This window comes from Pongo abelii, chromosome 21 (assembly GCF_028885655.2).
Source record: "Pongo abelii isolate AG06213 chromosome 21, NHGRI_mPonAbe1-v2.0_pri, whole genome shotgun sequence".
NCBI classification, from domain to species: domain Eukaryota; kingdom Metazoa; phylum Chordata; class Mammalia; order Primates; family Hominidae; genus Pongo; species Pongo abelii.
Genome location: NC_072006.2, coordinates 4,636,508 through 4,660,492, shown reverse-complemented (window position 1 = coordinate 4,660,492; position 23,985 = coordinate 4,636,508). Strand labels below are relative to the sequence as shown.

General features: G+C 39.3%; 1 long non-coding RNA gene across 1 annotated transcript in view; it reads left to right on the top strand.

The window, feature by feature from the left end:
• Positions 1 to 23,985, top strand: part of LOC103888743 (uncharacterized) — a 208,990-nt gene that overhangs the window by 108,923 nt on the left and 76,082 nt on the right. The window contains exon 3 of the long non-coding RNA XR_002912579.3: positions 5,615 to 5,723. This is a non-coding gene — a long non-coding RNA (uncharacterized LOC103888743). The remainder of the gene's footprint in view (positions 1 to 5,614; positions 5,724 to 23,985) is intronic.

Genomic DNA, 23,985 nt, shown 5'->3' with positions numbered 1-23,985 from the left:
TTGCCTTCTTGTATATTCAGAGCCAGTCTTAAGAGAAGTAAGCAACTGCATTGAGAGAGAGAGAGAGGCCAGGAATCCTCCAGATTTGGAATTGGGCCATTATTAATCTGGAATTGGACCCAAGAGGGTATGCTCCGGACAGAAAGTTGGCCAGTCAATAATAATTGACCTGAAGTCTGAAGTTGCAGCAGTGTTTTTCTAGCTTGGCAGACACTACATTCACAATGCCAGGTTCCTAGTGCCCAAATCAAACTGGAATTTCCCAATGATAAAAGCAGCAGGAATCCTTAACCACTTAAATATTCTTTCCCTAGAACTACTTTTTTTTTTTTTTTGGCATTATCACACTTTTACTTGTACAGTATATATACTTAGGTAAATGACCAAAATAGCCTTACAAATAGTGGGATTATGGGTGATTTTCATTTACTTCAAATTTTTTTAAATAGAGAACATACTTTTATGGAATAATCCTGTTTGTTTGTTGTTTTTAAGTTCAGGGCTACTTGTGTAGGTTTGTTATATGGGTAAACTTGTGTCACAGAAGTTTGTTGTATAGATTACTTCATCACCCAGGTATTAAACCTAGTACCCGTTAGTTATTTTTCCTGATCCTCTCTCCTCTCCCACCCTCCACCTTCCAATAGGCCCCAGTGTCTGTTATTTCCCTCTTTGTGTCCATGTGTTCTCATTATTTAGCTCCCACTTATGAGAACATGCTGTATTTGGTTTTCTGTAGAACCACTTTCTACTCTCTTTTTACTCCTAGTACAGAGCTGTATGGTCCTCATCTTAGGAAAGGGTTCCCAGAAGCAGACCTTGAGATGAGAAATCACATGCAACTCAATTTATTGAGGAAAATTTTCAAGGTAGAACTGGGTGTAAAAAGCAGGAAAGAGAAGAGAAGAAGCCAAGCAGAGATTCAGCCTCAGCCTGATCCCACGGGGGAGCTTCAGAGTGAAAATTATACCTTAGATTTGTCCGAACTCTAAGGCAAAGGAGCTGGGCTTCCATTTACCCACACCAGTCAGTCATTGAATAAGGGCCATGATTGAGGGCATAAAATCCCAGGAACTTCTGTTTCACAGTAGCCACCCCAGTGGCCTAAGGGTGGTTCTCCATAGAGAATCACAGAGATGGATAATTAGAAACATAATTTATATGTAGGAGGTAAGAAAAGGCACACTGAAAAAGTAAAAGAAATTCAAGGTAACCTGAGTGGAACGTTGACAGATATGCTGCCACACTAAGGTTTCTCTTAAGGACATAGAAAAGGCTAATCATTTCTGCAGATATGCAGTTTATTCTACATGTGTTAATGTTATAAAATGGAGAGGGCATAGGATTAGTATTTAGAAAGTGTGAGTTTTAGTCCTAGCTTGAATTCATACAAACTTTGTGATCTTGCATGAATCACTCAACTTGCCTAGGCCCCAGTTTCTATATCTATAAAGTGGGTTTATTATTTTCCAGCTTTTTAACACAAATTGGTGTTTTCTGCTGACTCCACTGGCTTTTGATATGTGTTTTAAAATCTCAGACAAGATAGTAGATTTTTCAATTTTGTTTTGTAATTTTGTCAGCATTTTTCTTTTATATTTCAAGGCATAATCTTAGCCATTCAAATACAGTACTGGTTTTTTTTTTTTTGCTTTTTTTTGAGACGGTCTCACTCAGTCACCCAGGCTGGAGTGCAGGGGCGCGATCTCGGCTCACTGCAGGCTCCGCCTCCCGGGTTCACACCATTCTCCTGCCTCAGCCTCCCGAGTAGCTGGGATTACAGGTGCCCGCCACTACACCAGGCTACTTTTTTGTATTTTTAGTAGAGACGGGGTTTCACCATGTTAGCCAGGATGGTCTTGATCTCCTGACCTCGTGATCTGTCCTTCTTGGCCTCCCAAAGTGCTGGGATTACAGGCATGAGCCACCGCGCCCGGCCAGGACTGTTCTTTTTATCACTACATAATGTCTCTTTTTATGTTTTTTGGCCTAGATCCAATGCCATCTAACATTAATATTGCCATATCAGCTTTCTTTTGGTTAGTGATTGCGTTACTTGTTTTTTTCCATTTCTTTATTTTCAAACTTTGTGGACCATTATGTTTTAAATGTGTTTATTATAAGCTACATATGGTTGGATTTTTAAATACCTACCCTGATAATCTTGCTCTTATAAGTAAGTTGATTCCTTTACATTTATTTTGATTACTGCTGTATTTGGACTTAGTTATTATATATTTTATGTTTACCATCCTCTTTTTTTTTGCTTATTTTACCTCTTTTCTTTCTTCCTGTTTGATTGATAGTTTTAATATTTTAACATTTTTAAGTAAAAAAAATTCCAAACAGAATTTCAGTGATTTAGTATCTCTGCTGTTCTCCCAAATAACCCAAGAACTAAATATGCTTTTATTACACACATAATATCTTTCCCATCTATGTCTTTCTTGGTGTTATTTGAATTTTGTCTCATGATGTGAAAAATACCATTCTTTTTAAGAGTCAATAGTTAAGTAAATTTATCATCATATTTTATGAAATTCTGTACTGTTTTTTCTGCATTCCACTCCATTCTTCTATATCTCTTAGGGTGTTTTCTTCTGCCTGAAATACATTCTTCAGCAGATATTTTAGTGAAGACTAGTGGGTAATAGTCTCTTTTATTATTTCCACTTCATCTGGAGTGAACTCAGTTCTATTAGTTTATTTTGTTGCTGTCTTTCTTAGTATTACTTCCTTATGTGTTTTGGAATTTCATTATTGAATGGAGGTCTCTCTCTCTCTCTTTCTCTCTCTCTGTCACTCTCTCTGTCTCTTTCTCTCTCCCCCATTTTATGTCTCACAGTCTTGCAGATTTATATTTAATTTCTTCTTCCACCATTTCTCAATAACATTTAGTCAAAAACCAGGTCTTATATTGGTAGCTCAAGGCTCCCAAACTGCATTGAAATTGAGGTTTTCGCACATTCAGCTACCAAGTCAGCAGTTAAGCCTAAGTTCAGGATAAAAGACTTTATTTTCTACGGCTTCCCTGCTATCCAGTTTTATAGTTCAGACAGTGGTTTTAAGAGCTTATTTCAACCCCCTTTAATGCATGAGAGAACCTCAAACTTGTTACTAGTTCCAAGCAATGAGTTTGAAGAGTGAATCTCTTACTTCCCATGGGATACTTTTAGTTTTGCTACCCCACAGGGCCCCAGATGTCTCCATTTGCTTCTGGATGTGGAATCAAGTGAATCTGCAAACTCAATCCCAGTCTGAGTTCACTTACATTTCTGGGTCTCAGAACTGTTGATCTCTATTTCAAGCTGGTTATGTTGTCTTAAATTCTTTGCAGGTGTCATATTTTGTATCAGTCAGATACTGCTGAATTAAAAAAAAACTCCTAAAAATGGAGTAGTACAGCAGTTACTCCTAAAAATGGAGTTAGTACAGCAGTTGTTAATTCTCACTAATTTTTCTGAGGTTTGGTAATGTGGGCTGGGCTCAGCTGGGCAACTGTGCTTTAGTCTGCAGGAAGTGAACTGGGGGAATAGAAACTGTGGCTTCTTTATCTCCCTGCTATCCGGTCTTCTGTTAGTATCCCTGATAGCTCAGCCTGATTATGGCCAAAGGACTAGGACATTGATACATACATAAATGCCAGTCTCCTGAGCACAGAGTTGAGTAGAGAAGGTGACAGAAGGCAACAGAGAATATCCAGCACATGACCCAAGGGGAGTCATGGGTAGTTGGAAAATCACTGGGAGACAAAGGCCACATGCAAACATGAAATGAAGAGGACTCACAAGCTGAAAAAAGATATGATCACCCAAGACATATTTTGGAAACTTACTTTCTTGGGCTTTTGGAAATTGGCAACTCTTGGCTCAGATGGAGGATACTGAGGCAGAGGGGACCACGTTTCTTCAAGTGGGAAAATCCTGTCACCTTTGGAAGCTTGTCTTGCACTCAAAGAAATATAGCACCCCATGGACTTTTATGACTTAGATCTCATTAATCTAGGGTTTTATACGAAAAATAATAAAAAAGGAACAAATTTTTCCATTCAGTGGATGCTGCAGTGACAGTCAGAAAATCTATTGAGTTCCAGCTCTGCTGCTGTCAAGCCATGTGACCTTGGACAATTCACAGGGCTTCCTTAGCCTTCAGTTTCCTGCTGCAGAAAGTGAGGAGATTGAATCAAATGCCTTCAAATCTCTAAACACTCAGATAGCTACAGCTTATAGGTGGGATAAATGGCTTGCATTTAAACATTTTTATTCAAAAACATTTAACAGTAACTGCCTATGTTCTGGTTTCCTTGCTGAATCACTTGAACTAACGGGAATCTTAAAAAATAACTTTGTATTTTCCATCTTCTCTCTTAAGTCCATTATTTTCTTCTATGCCCCCAAGCAAAGAAAAGCCATCTCTGACAGCTGCTCAAGGCAAACCATGGTTTGATAATGGTAAAAGGAGAAGCTATCAGCCTGCAAATTTAGATTTCCAGCATGTGTACTGATTTCCTGGCCTCACAGACATCTCAGTAATTATCTAGAATTATGCATAATTTACCTACTTTCATTTTCTAAGAAATTGTCAGTTTTAAGGTCAGAGTTTGACAATTTATTGGTTTGTCCTGTAGAAACAAATTGGGGGCATTTGGAGCTAGAGTCTTTAATGTGTGCAGTTGGGGCCATAGATGTGAAGCTGCCTCCTATTTATAACTGGGTAAGCTTAATCGTTGCTTTTCAATCTAAATAGAAAGGCTCTGTTTACTGCTGCTTTTAATTGTAGCAAGCTGGTGAAAAGGCATGCAGGGCCTCTTCAGTAAAGGCAACTCAATAAAAGCATTTTGCAGTAAATTATTATTGCCATCATGAAAACCATGCACAGCATTCAAATATAAAGCAAGAAACAGCTTAGATTCTCTCTTCAGTGGCAGAATCTTTGATGAACCCAGTGCACGGCTTTTAAATGTTCTTAATTCATTTTTTTCTCATTTTCTTAGAATATTAGGGCTGATAAGGGCATGTGGTTCTCCTTATTATTCAGATTTAATTTTAAGGATGAAAATCTGAGTTCCTTGTTCAGGTCTGAGACAGGTTTATGTCCAAAATCATAAAAACAAAAGATTATCTGGGAAATCAGAATGTCAACCCCCTTTCTGTATGTTCCTGTTTGAAAGAGAACTATGAGGCACACTGAACCTTTATTTAGAGAGTTCCCTCTTTGATAAAGATCTTCTCAAAAGTTTTCTGCCAAATGTGCCATTTTATCCTCAAATCTCTGGAAGTTGGGTAGCATAGCATAAGGATCCAATTCTGATCTGGAACAAAATCACAAACCCAAGTGTTTGAAAGAAAGTTCCAGAAAGAGAAGCTTCGTGTGGGAAGGTAGGTATGAATGGAGGATTATACTCTCCAAACATGACCACAGCAGTAAATGCAGTCCCACATTCTCTTCCAGACCTTGACACTCTCCATCAAAAGGAAGAGTCTATTTCCCCATCTCTTGAACTTTGACAGTCTTTATAAATGCCTCAAATGAGTAGAATGCAACCAAAGGAATTTTTAGTGACTTTTGAAGTTAGGTCATAAAAAGCACTACAATTCCACTTTTTCTCTTTCAGGATGCTCACCCTTGGAGACCAGCAACAATGTATGCAGAAACCCAGGCCATGTGGAAAGGCCCCACGTACGTGTACAACTGAGGTCCCAGCTGACAGCTGGCATTGACATGTGAGCGAGACTCTGAACGTTCCAGCTGATGACGAGTACAGTTTGAGCGAGCTATCCCTGTTGGGCCTGTCAAAACTGCAGATTTCATGAAGCAAATAAGAGTTGACTTAAGCCAGTAAGTTTTGACATACTATGTTGCACAGCCATAGTAGCTGGAAGAGTGTGAAACAAATACTATTCTCTTGTGTCTCATTTCTCTATAAAGTATATCTTCCCCCTTCCTTGCATAGGGATTCTTTCTCCTTTTCTCTCAGACAATTCTGCTATTATCCCTGCTAGAGATGCTATTACTACTTCAAATACTATTGTTTTTATATCTGTTGCTACTACTGAAAATAAGATAATTTTATAACTAATTTTGAGTATGCATCTACTGTATAGATTTACATCCTTAACATGTATTAAATCACGTAATTCTTATATCAAAAGCAAGGAATTTTATCACCCCAAGATTCATATGTTGAAGTTCTCACCTTTAGTATTCGCAATGTGACCTATTTGGAGATATGGTCTTTAAAGATGTGAAATGAAGCCATTAAAGTAGTCCTTAATCCAATATGACTGGTGTCCTTATAAGAAGAGGAGATAGGACACAGACACACACAGAAGCAAGATCAGGCGAAGATATAGAGAAAAGATGGTCAACTACGAGTCAAGGAGAAAGGTCCTCAGAATAAACCAACCCTGTTGACACCTTGATCTTGGCCTTCTAGCTTTCCAAATATGAGAAGGCAAATTTCTGTTGTTTAAGCCACAAAGTCTGTGGTACTTTGTTATGGAAAACCTAGAAAACTAATACAACTTTATGAGTAAAGTACTATTAAACTTTAGATAAGGAATCCACAAAAGAGAAAGCTGACACATTGTAAAGGTAAGTAACTTGCCCGAGGTTATACAATTTTATTTCCTTTCAGAAATAAGAAAACAAGGGCCCAATAACTTGACTTCCTGAAGTTTCACAGTCAGTTTAAAGAAAGATTCAAAACTAAAAAAATCAAACTCTACCCTATATTTACACCATTTAGTATCAGAGTCCTCAGAAATATGTCACTTAGTCCTGTTAGCTAAGTTAAGACAGGATGGCAGCATTATTGAGCACCAACTACTTACAAGCACTTACAACCTCAGTTTTTCTTCGTAACAGAACCTCAATTTTGTTCAAGTGCCCTGTCTTCATGTAGCCCATGTGACTCCAAGGAATACCCTCAGCTTCAGGAGTAACTCTGATTGGGTTAAGGGTTAGCTCATACCCCCTTGTCTGTGATTTGTTTATAAAAAGTCCTGTGACTCAGTTCTGGCCAATGATATGTGAAGGGAGGTTCATGGAAGACTTCTGGGAAAGTTCTGCCTTGCTCTAAAGAACAAACTATTCTCCCGCTCTCTCCCCAGATTTGAATGAAAGTGGATGAATCCACAACTGTCCTCTGGTGGGAACCAGCCTTAAAAATGAAGTCAACCGTGTGTATAGCAAAGACAAGAAATGTAGAGAAACTAAGTCCTAGGTAATAACACTGGGGTACTGGATCAACCAGCTTTTATTAAACTTCCTGTTAAATGAGCTTATATATTCCCTCATTTTAAAAAGCCAGTTTAGAGTATATTGAAATAACTGAAAGTTAATGGCTGCAAAAGCATCCCAGTAGAGTTGACCCTTGAACAAGGTTGGGGTTAGGAGTATAGACATCCTGTGCAGCCAAAAATCCATGTCTAACTTTTGACTCCCCCAAAACCTAACTAGTAGCAGCCAAATCTGGACCAGAAGCCTTCCTGATAACATAAACACCTAATTATCACATATTTTGTATATTATATATATATATCATACACTGTATTCTAAAGTAACCTAGAGAAAAGGAAATGTTATTAAGAAAATCATTACTATTCATTAAGTAGAAGTGAAACATCATAAAGGTCTTCATCCTCTTCTCACTTTGAGTAAGATGAGGAGGAAGAGGAGGGGGTGGTCTTGCTGTCTCAGGGGTGGCAGAGGTAGAAGAGGTGGAGGAGGTAGAAAGGGAGGCAAGAGAGACAGGTGCTTTTATTGAAAAAAGTCCACATGTATGTGACCCACACAGTTCAAATCCATGTTGTTCGAGGGTCAACTGTAGTTCCAAATTTCTACAATGGAGCAAATGATCTCTACCCTCTGTTCCCATAGCAGCAATAGCCAAGATTGGCTTTATCCCTTCTAGCTCTGTCTTCTTAGGCTATAAATGGCCAAATGGCTTCCTTCTCACATGAAGGATCATAGGATGAACTCTGTGCAATCTCCCCAAACCAGTCCTGAAATAGAAAATGTTGGAATCTCAGCATTAAGGTGGTCCACTCTGTACAACACAGCGTAAATGAGGTTATTTCACAGCAACCCTTGCAGCAGAAAGAGAACACGTGGCATATTCCTGGTTTCTTCAGTGAGTCATAGGGCTGGAAAAGAGATCAGGCTCTTCTCTTCTCTTGTCCAAGATTGTCTTTGCTTATATTTCTGAGATTTATTGAATGATGGTGAAAGTGAAATTAGTTGGTAGTCTTAGTCAGGTAATTATATTTCTAAACTACCAGGAGAAATAGGCTTTGAGGCATCATTTATATAATGCAAGCTTTTAAATACCAAATATTTGTATAGAGCCTTGGTTCTTATGTTTTTAAAGTTTTTCTCTTAATTAATATAATTTTTACCTATTATCAACTCTGGGAGATAACTGTAGCAGGTCTTGTCAATTGCATTATACAAATAATTTTAGACAAGAGGAGTTATTTACTTAAGTTGATTGAATCAAAACCTGAATCTAAAACTCCTCACCCAAAGTCCAGTGCTCTTTCCAATTATTTCTCCACTTGACCTCTTTCATATTTAAAATTCACTTTAGCCTTAACATTTCTTAAAAATAAACTTTTTGAGATAATTGTAGATTCACATGAATTTATAAAAAATGATACAAAGGAATCTGGTATACCAATTACCCAGTGTCCTCCAGTGGTGACATCTTACAAAACTGTAGTGTAATATCACAACAAGGATATTGATATTGATGCAGCCAGGATACAGAACATTTCCATCACCGCAAGGATCATTCATGCTATACTTTTACAGTCAAACCAACTTCCCTTCCACCTTTACCCTTAACCCCTGGCAACTAGCAATCTGTTTTTCATTTCTTTAATTTTGTCATTTTAAGAATGCTATATAAAGAAAGCCTTATCGTGTGAAATCTTTGGAGACTGGCTTTTCTTTTCACTCAGTATAATTCCCTGGAGATTCATTCAGATTATTGCATGTATCAATAACTCCTTCCATTGTCTTGCTGAGTAATATTTCATTGTATGGAATGGTTTGTTTAACTATGCATCACCTGAAGAACATCTGGGTGCCTTGTAGTTTTGTGCTATTATGAATAAATCTGCTATAAGTATTCATGTACAGGTTTTTGTGGGAACATAAATTTTTATTTATCTGAGATAAATGCTCAGGAGAGCAATTGCTGGGCCACATAGCAGGTGCTTTTTTTTTTTTTTTTTTTTTTTTGAGAGCAAGTCTCACAGTGTTGCCCAGGCTGGACTGCAGTGGTGTGATCTCTGCTCACTGCAACCTCCGCCTCCCAGGTTCAAGCGATTCTCCTGCCTCAGCCTCCTGAGTAGCTGGGATTGCAGGTGCCCACCACCACGTCCAGTTAATTTATTGTATTTTCAGTAGAGATGGGGTTTCACCATGTTGGCCAGGCTGGTCTTGAACTCCTGACCTTATGATCTGCCCGCCTTGGCCTCCCAAAGTGCTGGGATTACAGGCATGAGCACCCGGCCTCACAGGTGCATGTTTATTCCTTTTTTAAGAAACTGTGGAACTCTTTCCAGAATAGCCACACCACTTTATATTCCCAGCAGCAATATATGAGTGATATGATATCTCTGTATCCTTTCCAATATTTGGTTTTGTTAATTCTTTTTTAATTTTAGCTATTCTGATAGATGTGTAATGATATCTCAATGTGGTTTTAATTTGCTTTTTCCAAGTGGCTAATGTTGTTGAACTTCTTTTTATGTGTTTAATTTCCATCAATATAACATCTTCAGTGAAATATCTCTTTCTTTTGCCTATTTTCTAATTGAATTGTTTGTTTATTGTTGCATTTAAGAGCTTTTTATATATCCTAGGTACTAGTCCTTTGACATGTACGTGGTTTGCAAATATTTTCTTCTAGTTTGTACCTTGTCTTTTTATCTCCTTAATAGGTTCTTTCACAGAGCAAAATTTTCTAACTTTGGTGAAGTTCACTTTTTCAATTTTTCTTTTTATGAATCACATTTTTGGTGTCTAAGAACCCTTTGCCTAGTTTTATATACCAAAGAGTTTTTCTTGTGTTTTTTTTTCTAAAGGTTTTATAGGTTTACAAGTTGTAGTAGCTATTTTCATACTGCTGTGAAAAAAATACCCAAGACTGGGTGATTTATAAAGAAAAAAGAGGTTTAATAGACTCATCAGTTCCGCATGGCTAGGGAGGCCTCACAATCATAGCAGAAGACAAAGAAGGAGCAAAGGCATGTCTTACATGGTGGCAGGCAAGAGACCATGTGCAGGGGAGCTGCCCTTTATAAAACCATCAGATCTTGTGAGACTTATTCACTATCATGAGAACAGCATGGAAAAACCCACCCCCATAATTCAATTACCTCCCACTGGGTCCCTCCCACAGCACCTGGGAATTATGGAAGCTACAATTCAAGATGAGATATGGGTGGTGACACAGCCAAACCATATCGCAAGTGGATAATAAATTTTAGTTAATTTTTGTATAAGATGTGAAACTTAGAGTTCATTTTATAGTTTAGAGTTCATTTTATAGTTCATTTTCAACAAATGGTGCCATCACCTTTTGTTGAAAACATCTGTAGTGATATTCCCTGTTTCATTCCTGATACTGACCTTTCTTCTTTTTATCTGCTTTGATTGATGTTTGTAAATATCATTGATGTTTTCAAGGAACCAGCTCTTTATTGATTTTAAGTTTTCAATTTCGTTGATTTTTTTGCTCTTATTTTTGTCATGCCCTCCCTTCTTTTTGAGGTGGGAGGTTAGAATTTTTATTTGAGGATTTTCTCCTTTTGCAATGTATGCACTTAGTGATATACATTTTACTCTCAGTACTACTTTAGCTGTGTCCTACACATTTTTTAATTGACACTTAATAATTATACATATTTATGCAGTATAATATGATATTTTGACACCTATATACAATGTGTAATGATCAAATCAAGGTAATTAACATACCCATTTTCTCAAACATTTATCATTTCTTTGTATTAGGAATGTTTAAAATTCTTACTTCTAGTTATTTTGAAATACAAAATATTGCTAACTATAGTAACCTTAGAGTGCTGAAAAACACTAGAACTTATTTACCTTACCTAGCTGTAATTTTGTATCTGTCAACCAACCTCTCCCTATTTCCTCCTTCCCCCTTCCCTTACCAGCCTCTAGTAACCACTGTTTTACTCTCTACTTCCATACCTCACCTTTTTTAGCTTCCACACATAAGTGAGAACATGCGGTATTTCACTTAACATAATATCCTCCAGGCTTATCCATGTTGCCACAAATAGCAGGATTTTATTTTTTATATGGCTGAATGGTATCCCATTGCATACATATATATCACATTTTCTTTATCCGTTCATCTTTTTTTTTGTTACCAAACATTCATTTCCATTCATCTGTTGGTGAATACTTAAGCTGATCTATATCTTGGCCATTGTGAATAAATGAACATTGGAGTTCATTTATAAATAAATTATTTATTTATAAATAATGAACACAGAAGTGCACATATCTCTTTGACATACTGATACCCTTTCCTTTAAATATATATTCAGTAGTGGAATTGCTGGATCGTATGATAGTTCTATTTTTAGCTTTTTGAGAAAACTCCCTACTGTTTCTCATAATGTCTGCACTAATTTATATTCCCACCAACAGTGTACAAGAGTTCCCCTTTTCTCTACATCTTTGCCAGCATTTGCTATTTTTTATCTTTTTTTTATAACTAGCCATCTTATGGATCAAAGACTTAAATCTAAGCCTTGAAACTATAAAAATTTTAGAGGGTAACATCCCCAAAACTCTTCTAGGCATTGGCTTAGGCAAAGAGTTCATGACCAAGAACCCAAAAGCAAATGCAACAAAAACAAAGATAAATAGATGGGACTTAGTTAAACTAAAAAGCTCTTGCACAGCAAAAGAAACAGTCCACAGAGTTAACAGACAACCCACAAAGTGGGAGAAAATATTCACAAACTATGCATCCAACAAAGGACTAATATCCATAATCTACAAGGAACTCAAACAAATCAGCAAGAACCAACAAATAACCCCATCAAAAAGTGGGCTAAAGACATGAATAGACAATTCTCAAAAGAAGATACACAAACGGCCAATAAACATATGAGAAAATACTCAACATCACTAATTATCAGGGAAATGCAAATTAAAACCAAAATGTGATACCACCTTACTCCTGCTGGTGGGAATGTAACCTAGTCCAACCACTATGGAAAAGTGTATGGAGACTCCTTAAAGAACTAAAAGTAGAACTGCCATTTGATCCAGCAATCCCACTACTAGCTATCTACTCAGAGGAAAAGAAATCATTATATGAAAAATATACATGTTTTTATAGCAGCACACACATATTTGTAGAAGCACAATTTGCAACTGCAAAATATGGAACCAACCTAAAGGACCATTGACCAATGAGTGGATAAAGAAAATGTGGCATATATATACCGTGGAATACTACTCAGCCATAAAAAGGAATGAAATAATGGCATTCACAGCAACCTGGATGGAGTTGGAGCCCATTATTCTAAGTGAAGTAACTCAGGAATGGAAAACTAAACATCATATGTTCTCACTTATAAATGGGAGCTAAGCTATGAGGATGCAAAGGCAGAAGAATGATATAATGAACTCTGGGGACTCAGGGGTGGTACTACACATTGAGTACAGTGTACACTGCTCAGGTGATGGGTACACCAAAATATCAGAAATCACCACAAAAGAACTTATTCATGTAACCAAATACCACCTGCTCCCCCCAAACTGTTGAAATAATGAAAAAGAAAAAAGAAAAAAATAATTAGCTATCGTAACTGGGATGACATGATATCTCACTGTGGTTTTGATTTGCATTTTCCTGATGATCAGTGGTGTTGAGCATTCTTTCTTATACTTGTTGGCCCTGTGTGTGTCTCCTTTTGAGAAATGTCTATTCAGACCATTTGTCCATTATAAAAATTGGATGATGATGATGATGACGATGATGGTTTGCTGTTGAGTTATTTGTATATTTTTGTTGTTAGTCCCTTGTCAGATGAATACTTTGCAAATATTTTCTCTCATTCTTCAGGTTGTCTGTTTACTCTGTTGATTGTTTTCTTTGCTGTGCAGAAGCTTTTTAGCTTTATATAATCCTATTTGCCTATTTTTACTTTTGTTGTTTGTGCTATTGAGGTCTTACTTATAAAATCTTTGCCTAGGCCAATGTCCTGAAGCATTTCCCTTATGTTTTTTTCTAGTAGTTTTATAATTTCTTGTCTTACATTTAAGTCTTTAATTTGTTTTGAGTTGATCTTTGTATATGGTGAGAGATAGGGATCTAGTTTTATGCTTCTGTGTGTGGATATTCAGTTTTCCTAGCACTCTTTATTGAATAGACTGTCCTTTCTCTATGACACTCAAAAGAGAAAGACAGTATCTCTTCACAGGCCACACAAAGACACCTAAGTTTGTTCTAGAAATACACTAGCTGCTCCTTCAAAGTAGATTTTAAAGCCTTGGGGAAAGTTGGGAATATTTATTGTTACATTCTAGAATCCCTTTTTCCATAAGAGGAGATGTCTCTTCACCCATATTTCCAAAAGCTATTTTCTATTTTTTTTTTTTTTTTGGTCTTAGGTCAACTCTGTCTCTGGATTGAGAGGATTCAGGATGAGGCTTTATTTAAGATTTTTCTGTTTCTAACCACATCCAGACAACCAGCCAATCGTATGGTTTGACTCGGTGAGAAAGATGAGCCTAACTAATCATTGTACTCACATTGGTGGTGGTGGCTGGTGAGGGTCCTGGGTAAGCAAGCATTTTTTGAGGAACCTCCTTGCTTTGGGCACTGTTCCCACCTTGCTTTAGACACTGTTCCGAGTACATTATTTTATTTGAGGTTTATGACAATTCCCTGACATCACTACTATCATTATCCTCATTTTATAAACAAGAAAATGGAAGCTCAGTAAAGGGAAGTATTTGTCAACAGTTACTCAAGATCCATATCAATGTCACCTCTTGAACCCTATCAGCCCTTGCTAATTACAGGAGAACATCATATTCTTTTCTCTCCTTTTTTGAAATTTAAGATAAAGATAATAAGATGACATCCACCTAATATCCATTATGAGGAATTGATCATTGTTGACATTTTATCTCACTTGTTTAAAATATTTTAAAGAAAATGTTAAATGCCTTTGACCCTCACTTTCAACCTCATCCTATTGCCTCTCTCATTTCCATTCCTGTCCCCAAGAATAAATTCTTCATTTTTTTCGTTTTCGTATTTTTAGTAGAGACAGGCTTTCACCATGTTGGCCAGCCTGGTCTTGAACTCCTGATCTCAGGTGATCTGCCTTCTTCGGCCTCCCAAAGTGCTGTGATTACAGGCGTGAGCCAACACACCTGGCCCCTCTTTTTCTCATGGCATTTTGTGAAGGCTGGGTATGGGCTTTCTCTAAGTTTGTAAAAGACATGAAGAGTTCTCTCTCATTTACATTCAAGGGAGAAAGGCGTATCTCTTTTCAGGCCACACCAAGACACCTAACTTATAGCAAAGAATAAATCTTTACTATTACTATAGTAAGAATAAGTCTTTACTATAAGTTTACTGTTTTTTTCTTGCAGTCCATTTTTCTGTACCTCTCAAAGACCTTTCTTGAGGCAGAAGGCTTCGTTCTCCTTACTGCTTCTCCTCCCACGGGTTTTGCGAATCCTAGTTTTTAGAAAATGCCTCCTAACTTAGCCTGCTCCTTTGTGCTTTGGCCCCCATGGTTTGTGATGTTGCTGCCAAGGTGTGAGCTCAAGATGGAGTGGTGGCCTTGGTAGAGCTGAGGCAACCCATCATTGCTTTGGCTGGGACAGTTGTTTGCTCTCAACTCACGCTGATAATTGTTAAATTCCAAAGACAACTACGAGCATCCCTTTGCATTTTTTTTTTTCCTGAGTTATAGGACGACTTAATACAATGCCATCTAGTGTTCCAACCTTTGCCAGCAAGAGAACTGAGGCATCATCCAAAATACAGTAAACAGACTTAAAAAAAGAAAAAAAGATGTTTTGACTAAAATAACATAAATCTGAAACTTGAGATTTTTTTTTTTCTTTTTAATCACCATCACAGTGTAGGAGATGTTGTAGGTGGTGCCCTACTCATATCCTCCTTCCCTTTTATCCTCTTTGCCTAACCGCTGCAGGGCACAATGGTCCAGCTAAGCTAGCTGCATCTGCTTTTCTTTTTTTTAATTTTTTTGCAAAGGTCTTGCTCTGACCTCTTAAGCCACATTGCCCAGAGTGGAAGGCTGAAATTACAAGGAATTTCTGTGCTCTGAGAGCAGCCTGAGTAAATGACTGATATGGATTGTATTAGTGTGTTCGTGCTTTGAGAAATACCTGAGACTGGGTAATTTGTAAAGAAAAGAGGTTTAATCAATTCACAGTTCTGCAGGCTGTACAGGAAGCATAATGGCTTCTGCTTCTAGGGACACCTCAGGAAGTTTCCAATCACGGTGGAAGAGGAAGGAGGTATAAGATGTCTCACATGGCAGGAGCAGGAGCAAAAGAAAGTTGGGGTGAGGGAGGTGCTATACACTTTTCAACAACTAGATCTCATTAGAACTCACTCATTATCATGGGAGCAGCACCAAGTGGATGATGCTAAACCATTCATGAGGAATCCACCACCATGATCCAATCACATCCCACCAGGATCCACCTCCAACATCGGGGATTGCAATTCAACATGAGTTTTGGGCAGGGACCCAGATCCAAACCATATCATGGATTGATGTATAAACATCCTGGCGTCCTCCTTTAGGTAGGATAATGATGAGGCCTGTTTCCTGCACCAGCTTCCAAAGTTCTCCAGTGGAATTATACTCCAACTGCCCAGAAGGCTAGCTGACTTGGCTTTGCACCCTTTACTGGCTGCTGCTTCTCTGTGTCTCCATTTTTCTCTCCCCTACCAGTATTTCCTTTCCTTTCCAAGTAAACCATTTGCTTTGGAATCTTGGTCTCAGACTTTCCTAAACTAAGAAAACCTCTCGGTCGTAGATTGCAAAAATGGCCACGAAACTTCCGCCTCTCTACATCCTTATACAGTAAGGTTACAGTTCCTTTCATTAAGAAGTGGGCTCACCTTGGGTCTTGCTTTGGCCAGTAGAGTATAGAGGAAGTCATGACATGCCAGTTCCAAGTCTAGGCTTCAAGGGATCTTACGCATTTCTCCTTTTTCTCAGAGACTTGTGAGCAAGAATACATGGTTGTTGTTTAAAGCAACTAAGTTTTGGGTGATTTGTCATGCAGCATGACATCATACAACTCCCACCCCAAGCACATTTTTGATATCCTCTTGTGTGTTCATTCCCTTGAATGAGAGTATTGTTTTCTCTAAAGAAAAGCATCTTTTCAGGCACAGAGAGGTTGAATGACCTTCTCAGATTTGCTCAGGAGAATCTGGGTGCCAGTTGTTGGCAGTATCCTGGCATATTCCTTAGCCCCAGGGCCTCTGTGCTGACTCACCTTGTCTGGGTTTGCTTGCTAGCTGCTGCATTTTCTCTCTGCTACAGTGGCCAGCACAGCTGCTGTTTTTTTCCAAAGCCCTCTTTCACAGAGCTGTTAGGTAGGAGGCCACTGTGTTTCCATGATTGTGCGGATGACATATGTGTCTGACAGGGATTCTAGCACCTCAAAGCTGGCCTGGGATGGAGAGCTCACCAAAAATACTACAGTTGCTGGATGCCAGGGAATTTATTGAGCTTTGGAGCCAGCAGGATGCAGAGTAAACAGCATAGAAATAGAGTGAGTCAGGATGCTTAATCCTGACTTTGCCTCTTGGCTAATTGTATGGCCTTGAGTGGGACCCTTGACCTGCATTTCTTTAATTGAGACAAGGTAGCCTCTGAAGTCCCTTTCAGCTCTAAAATGCTAGAATTCAAGGACTGAATAGGGCTTTATAAAAATGAAATGCCAGAAAGCATGGAGTTAGTTGTCTAATTAGAGGAAGTTCTGATAGGCTAGAACACTGGTTCTCAAAGTGGGGTCCCTAAACCTGCAGCATCACAACATCACCTAGGAACGTTAGATCATAGCTCACTGCAGCCTCGAACTTCTCAGCTGAAGGGATCTTCCTCCCATGTAGATGGGACAACAGGCTCACACCACAATGCCTGGCTAATTTTTAAAAAGTTTTTGTAGAGATGGGGTCTCACTATATTGCCCAGGCTGGTCTCAAACTCCTGGCCTCAAGTGATACTCCTGCCTCGGCATCCCAAAGCACTGGGATTACAGGCATGAGCCACCATGCTGGGCCCAGAACTTGTTAGAAATGCAAATTTTCAGGCTCCACTCTAAACCCTCTGAAGCACTTTCTCAGCAGGTACTCACGCTCACATGAGAAAGAGGTAACCAGCTCTGTTAGCAAAGGTAGATAATTAATTAACCAATTTATTCATGGATAACCTGTTTCTGTGTGCAAGAAACTGTTTTATTCTTGGGGTGAAAGTAAAGGGGAAGGTGCAGGGCTATTATAAGAGAGTCTTAGAGTAGTGCCCAGCAATTTGTGTATTAACGAGCTCTTCAGGTGATTTGAATACAGGTTCAAGTTTGAGACTTACTGATCTAAAGCTGCGTTATTCCAAGTGTGGCTCACATCATCGGCATCATCTGGGAGCTGCCCGAAGAAGCAAAAGCTTAGCACTACCTCTTTAGAACTCCTGTGCCAGAATCTCCATTTAACAAGATTCCCAGTGATTTGAATGCATATAACAGCTGAGAAATCCTGGGTGTAGCCTCCATTCTTGGAGATTGTAATCCAATAGAAAGGGATTGGGGGGAGTGGCAGCAGGAGAGCAGAAATTTACGTTTCTAAAAAGCTCCCAGACATGGCTGAGAGCTTGCCGTTGCAGGTTCAGGGACCACTTTGAGTAACAAGGCTCTAGATTTCAGCCCAGGCTTAGAATCTTGAATATGGAAGGGTTTCAACCCAAAAGTTGGTTTCAGCTACACTGTACAGATGTGCAGGTTGTGCACTGCCAAATTCCAGAAGGCACCATTTGCATAGACTGAGTCAAGAACCTGAACCCCAAAGCTAAGAGGCAGGGGCTAGCTAAAGAGTGGGTTTTAGAGAGTGTTAGAATTGGGTTTGGATCCTAATCCTGCCACTTACTTAGTTGACCTTGGGAAATATATTTAACTCTGAGCCTCAGTTTCCTCAACTGTAAAATGGAGATGAACATACCTGTGTCCCAATATAAGATACTCAACAGTAAGCACCCAGTAGAAGCCCAGCTATTTGCAAATAGCTATTCTCTCTGGCCTTTCCTTTCAGCTAAGGGAAGAGTAGTTGTTATCAGATGGCATAGGTTCCTTTCCTCCTTCAGTCTCATCCTGGCCAGTGTGGCCTAATCCCCTGGTCAGGCTGAAGGCCCGGTGAGTATGATGGGCTTTTCTTTAGAGCTCCCAGGGGTCAGATGAAGGTGATACCACCATAATGCAGACTGTTTATATTTAGGAAAGCTTCCCATGGGTTTGTACAAATCAGTTCATAAAAATGACCCACACAGCCAGTTTCAAACCATGCCCTGAGTTTACCTGCTTACCAAAGTCATAAAAACCAGTAATAGTTCCTGGTCCTACCAAGGCTTTGATGCCCCTGATGCCTGGAATCACTCAAAGGCTTTGCAGGGGAGGGCACTTTGGCCCATTGGGCCTGGAAATCTTCGTTCTTCTGCATAAAGAACCCACTTAGACCCCTTGTGTGTTTCTGTGCGAAAAAGACCATCAGGAATTCTCTGAAACAAACCTAAAGATGCATTTGGGGTGAGGGAGAGCCATTTGGGGGTACAAGCAGGCAAGCAGGATACTTTTGAAAATCAGTTGCTTATATATGTGTAGGTCTGTGTCTGGAGTCTGTACTCTGTCCATTGATAATTATGTCTACCCTTATATCAATCCATGCTGTCTTGATTACTGTTAAGTCTTGACATCTGGTATAATCTTTCAACTGAAAAATAAAAAGCTCATTAAAACACAAACCAGGGGAAGGCTATGAGACCAGATAAATCTTGATCAGAAACTAGACATAATTAAATTTATTTCTTTGCGGTTTATGAGAAGCAAAATAAATATATATACATATTTTTAAATTCAGGGACTGGTTGAAATTTCAGCAGGAGCTGAGAGGCTGAATTCTGAGGGATTTCAGCCTAAGAATAGCCACTAGAGGGCCTAGGAGATCCAGAAACACTGCATGGTGTTTGTAGGAGCCAGGCAGGCCCAGAGAGCTGCCAAGGCCTGAGTATGGTGTTCAAGGTGAACCTGATTCCTGAGAACCTTCTCACCAGGTGCTCACCTTCATGTGAGAAAGAAGTAACGAGCTCTGTTAGGGAAACTAGATCATTCACTAAGCAATTTATTCACCAATAACCTATTTCTGCATGCAAGACACCGTTCTATTCTTGGGGTTAAGGGAAGCTGAGAATGCAGGACTATTATAAGCAAGCCTCTCACTTAGGGCTCAGTGGTGGCATCAAGGACCAGCTTGGGAGGTGTGGGCTTTGGTGCCCATTATTTCCATGTGCTGCACCAATAAACTTAAAATCAAGATAAAAATAGCGTATGTGCTAAGCAAATACAGCTTCAAGTCAAATCCCTTTAGATCACTAGACTGCCACACTTTAATCCTTCTGTAGAAACTCTAGAGTTTTTGTGATTGGAGCTTTGTGATGTGTGTTGAAGCAGGGATGAAGCTGATTTCTCTATTATTGTTTAAAAAGTCCTTAAAGTATACAGTACTTTACAGACAGAATACAAAAAAGTTCAGAAACTCGCCTTTCCTAGAGAGACCTAGGGGCTATCTAGTTACGGCATGTGCTAGAAAATGACCTACGAGGTATGTTCTAGCCCGAGGAATTGCTGGCATGTGAATCATGGGGACAGATGCGTGGGCAGAATGTACCGTTTCCTCTGTCAGCATCTGCTAGGCAAGAGATGCCTTCCCCTCGGCACCCTGGCTCTGCAGTTTTCCCGCCTATGGGAGGCCTTTTTACCAACGTGACTATGCCACCCACACTCACTCCCACACCACCACATCTGGCAGCAAATTTTGTGAGCCAGGAAGTTTGGGGGGTACAAAAGAGGGGCTCCTTAAAGTGGAAGAAGGGTCTCCCAGTCCATGGATAGCTCTAAAAGAGCTGAGTCCTAGAGGACTTGCAGATATGGTCCCCTCCGTGATCAGAGCTTCTAAAAGAGGAAAGAAATTGGTTGTTTCAGCATGTTTCCTTGGTCATAGGAGAAAGACAGATAAAACAAGCGAGATAAAACAGATGATATCAAGCAATGCAATGATGCTTCCCTTTCTTATAGAAATTTCCTTTTCAGAGGGTAAAAACACAGTTAACTTCTCATATACCAATTTCCCCAGGATATAAGGAGGGTCTTCCCTGTAAGATTTGCTGTCTGGATTACTGAGGCCAGCCCCTCTGACTGCTCTCTTTCCACCTGTTTATATTAGGAAAGCTTGCCATGGGTTTGCACAAATCGATTCATAAAAATGACCAATGCAGCCGGTTGCAAACCATGCCCTGGGTTCACTTACTTACCAAAGTCACAAAAAACAGTAATAGTTCCTGGTCCTGGAAAGACAGAGGTCATAGGGACTGGCCTCAGTAATCCACATCCATCCTCCTACAGATACAACTTTTGTCTGATCACTCTTTGCTCCATAGCTTCTATCATGAGTTCAAGTGTCCTTACCCGACTCCCAAGGACAGGCCATCGTTTCCACTCAGTACTGATCCTTTACTCTTGTAACTGCTCAACAGGTTCATTTTGCCATCTGTCCAGATAGAACCGATTTATCAAGACAGAGAAATTGCCATAAAGAGTTTAATTCTCGCAGAGCCGGCAGAATGCGAGGCCAGAGTTTTATTACTACTCAAGTCAATCTCACCAAAAATTTGGAGACTGGGGTTTTTAAGGATAAATTGATGGGTAGGGAGACAGGAAGTGGAAAGTGCTGATTGGTTGGGTCGAAGATGAAGTCATGAAAAGTCGAAGCTGTCCTCTTGTCCTCATTCCCAGATGGTTAGGCATTCTAAGTCACAGGATGAGATAGGAGGTCGGCACAAGATATAGGCCATAAAGACCTTGCTGATAAAACAGATTGCAGTAAAGAAGCTGGCAAAAACCCACCAAAACCAAGATAGCAATGACAGTGACCTCTGGTCATCCTCATTGCTCATTATAGGCCAATTATAATGCATTAGCATGCTAAGAGACACTCCCACCAGCACCATGACAATGTACAGGTGCATGGCAATGTCAGGAATTTACCCTATGTGGTCTAAAAGCCTGAGGAACCCTTAGTTACAGGAATTGCCCAGTCCTTTCCTGGAAAACTCATTATTAATCCACCCTTTGTTTAGCATATAATCAAGAAATAACCACAAAAATGGGCAACAAGCAGCCCTTAGGGCTGCTCTGCCTATGGAGTAGCCATTCTTTATTCCCTTACTTTTTAAATAAACTTGCTTTCACTTTATGGATTGGCCTAGAAATTTTTCTTGTGTGAGATGCAAGAACCCTCTCTTGGGGTCAGGATCCGGACGCCTTTCCAGTAACAGTTTCAGTTTCAACCTCTCATCTTACTCTCTTATATAAAGATTATTGACATTGACCCTTCTGGACTTTTGCTCATGCAGTTCCCCTTGCTAGGCAAGCCTGTCCTTCTGGCTGACACAAAAGTGCACCTAAGCTACTTTTTCTCTGGAGTCTTTCTGGACTGCTTTAGCCCTTATTGATTGCTTCTCCTTTGAACTTCTTATAGACATCGGGGGCCTTAATCTAATACCGGTGGGGATTTTTCTTTTATTTTAGGAATCCTGACTGTGGCTTGGCAATCAGATGGCTAGATCCTTGAGGACAGAAGTTTGTGTCCCAAGACTCCAGCATGGTGACCCCTTGCACACATTAGAAGCCCAATTAACATTTGCCTGGTTAACTTCCATGGATCCTTGGGCTCTTAGGTTGACCCTCACTTCCTGAGGGCAGCCCAACCCATTAGATCCAAATCTCCTACTACAGATTCTAATACAACCAGGCATCTCTCCTGCATAGCACTACTCAAAGATGGACAGTTTTATTCGTTTGCTTTTATTACTCAGTTCCCTCCATGAGGGCTGGAAACTGTATTTGGTTTTATTTAGTGCCTGGCATACACTGGGTAATCTATCAATATTTATTAAATTAGTGAATACGTGTGGGTTGGCTGAACTGAAATGTGACACAGACTTCTTGGGAAATGAGAGCAAAGCTGAAGATGTTAATCTCCTGGGAGCCAGTGCCCTTGAGCACAGTCCTAAACAGAATCTAACAACAAAGGCTCAGATGGGCCAAGTTAGCAAAATTATTGCAGGACCATTAGTGGCAATGAGTGGCCATATATATATATATATATATGTATGTATATATACATATATATGTATATATATGTATATACATATATATATATTTAGAGATTTTATACAAATCTTTATAGTTATAAGTAATACATGTCCTTGTGGAAAACATGTAAACTTTAGAAAATTATAAGGAAGCAGAGGAAAGTAACTACAATCCCACCACTCAAAAACTTTTAAAAAGTTAACATTTTCTTCCAATATTGGTTCAGTACATGTTTTTTACAGTGTGGAAATTCTACCAGATTATACAATTTTAGATCTTGCCTTTTAAAAAAAACCACTTAACTTTAAATTATAAATGCCTTTTCTTTTTATTGAAACTATGAATCATAATTTTAAACAGATTCAGAATATTCTGCTATATGGATGTGCTCTAATATTCCCTCAATACAGGACAGGAAGGTTGATAAATATAAGTTTTGGCCCTTATGATTTTGAAGGCATTCTATATCTAAAGACAATTAAGATAATGGGAGAGGTATTATATTATAGGCTTCCCCAGCAGTTTCAACAGAATGCCTACTTTTGTTCATTGAGACCTGGCTACACAGTTGTCAGCCCTCCCCAAGTGAGTGCTCCTCATTCCTTGCTCTCTCATCCCCCAGCCCCTACTCTGCTACCCTCTATTTTCCCCATATAGCAGACACGATTGATGCTCTATTTACATATCATCAATACTCAGTATTCCTGCACATGCCAATGGTTTCTTACTGCAAGCACCTTGGATTCTGCTTAAGGACTTTCTTTGGCTGCAGGAGCATGATCAGTTATGAGTGGGGCAGGCTAGGAGTGCCCAAGTGCAAATGGGAGTTAGTAGATAAATATCCCAGCTCCTCATCACACGTGGGAAACAATTTGGAGCTGTGTTCTACATAGAGCTTTCCGTGGGGACTGATTTCCAATTACCCACTCATTAATGCACCTGTGTTAGCTTCCTTTCCTTCACTGTCTCATTTCCACATTTTCCTACAATGGTTGCCGGGGTCACCTCACAAATAAACCATCTGGACTCAAACCCTTGTTTCAGTGTCTGCTTCTGGGGGACCAGTGTAAGACTCCCCTCCTTCTTAATTATGAGTTCTAGCACTCTCCAGCTTAGACTTTCCCTGTTTTTTTTTTTTTTTTTTTTTTTTACTCAAGTGGAAGCTAAAAAGTCTAAGTGATTCAACATATATTTTAAGGAACTGTGTAAATATGCAAAACGGTGCCAGATTGCTAACTCTCTTTTCATCAGAACTACTGATAGGAATACTCCCAAGAGGGAATAAATTATACAGAGACTCTGGTCTCTTTGGAGGTGACTTTGAACTGTTCTTTGTTTCTCCTCTCTGTTGTCCTCTCTCATTTCTCTCCTAATCTATTTCCTCTGCAATAGAAGAGAAACAGCTGACTGTTTTTGCTACCAACTCCTAATTAAGTTTCCAGATACACCCATAAGCAGGGGTGTGATGATAGGCATGTTATAAAGCAAGTTTATATTCATTTTATA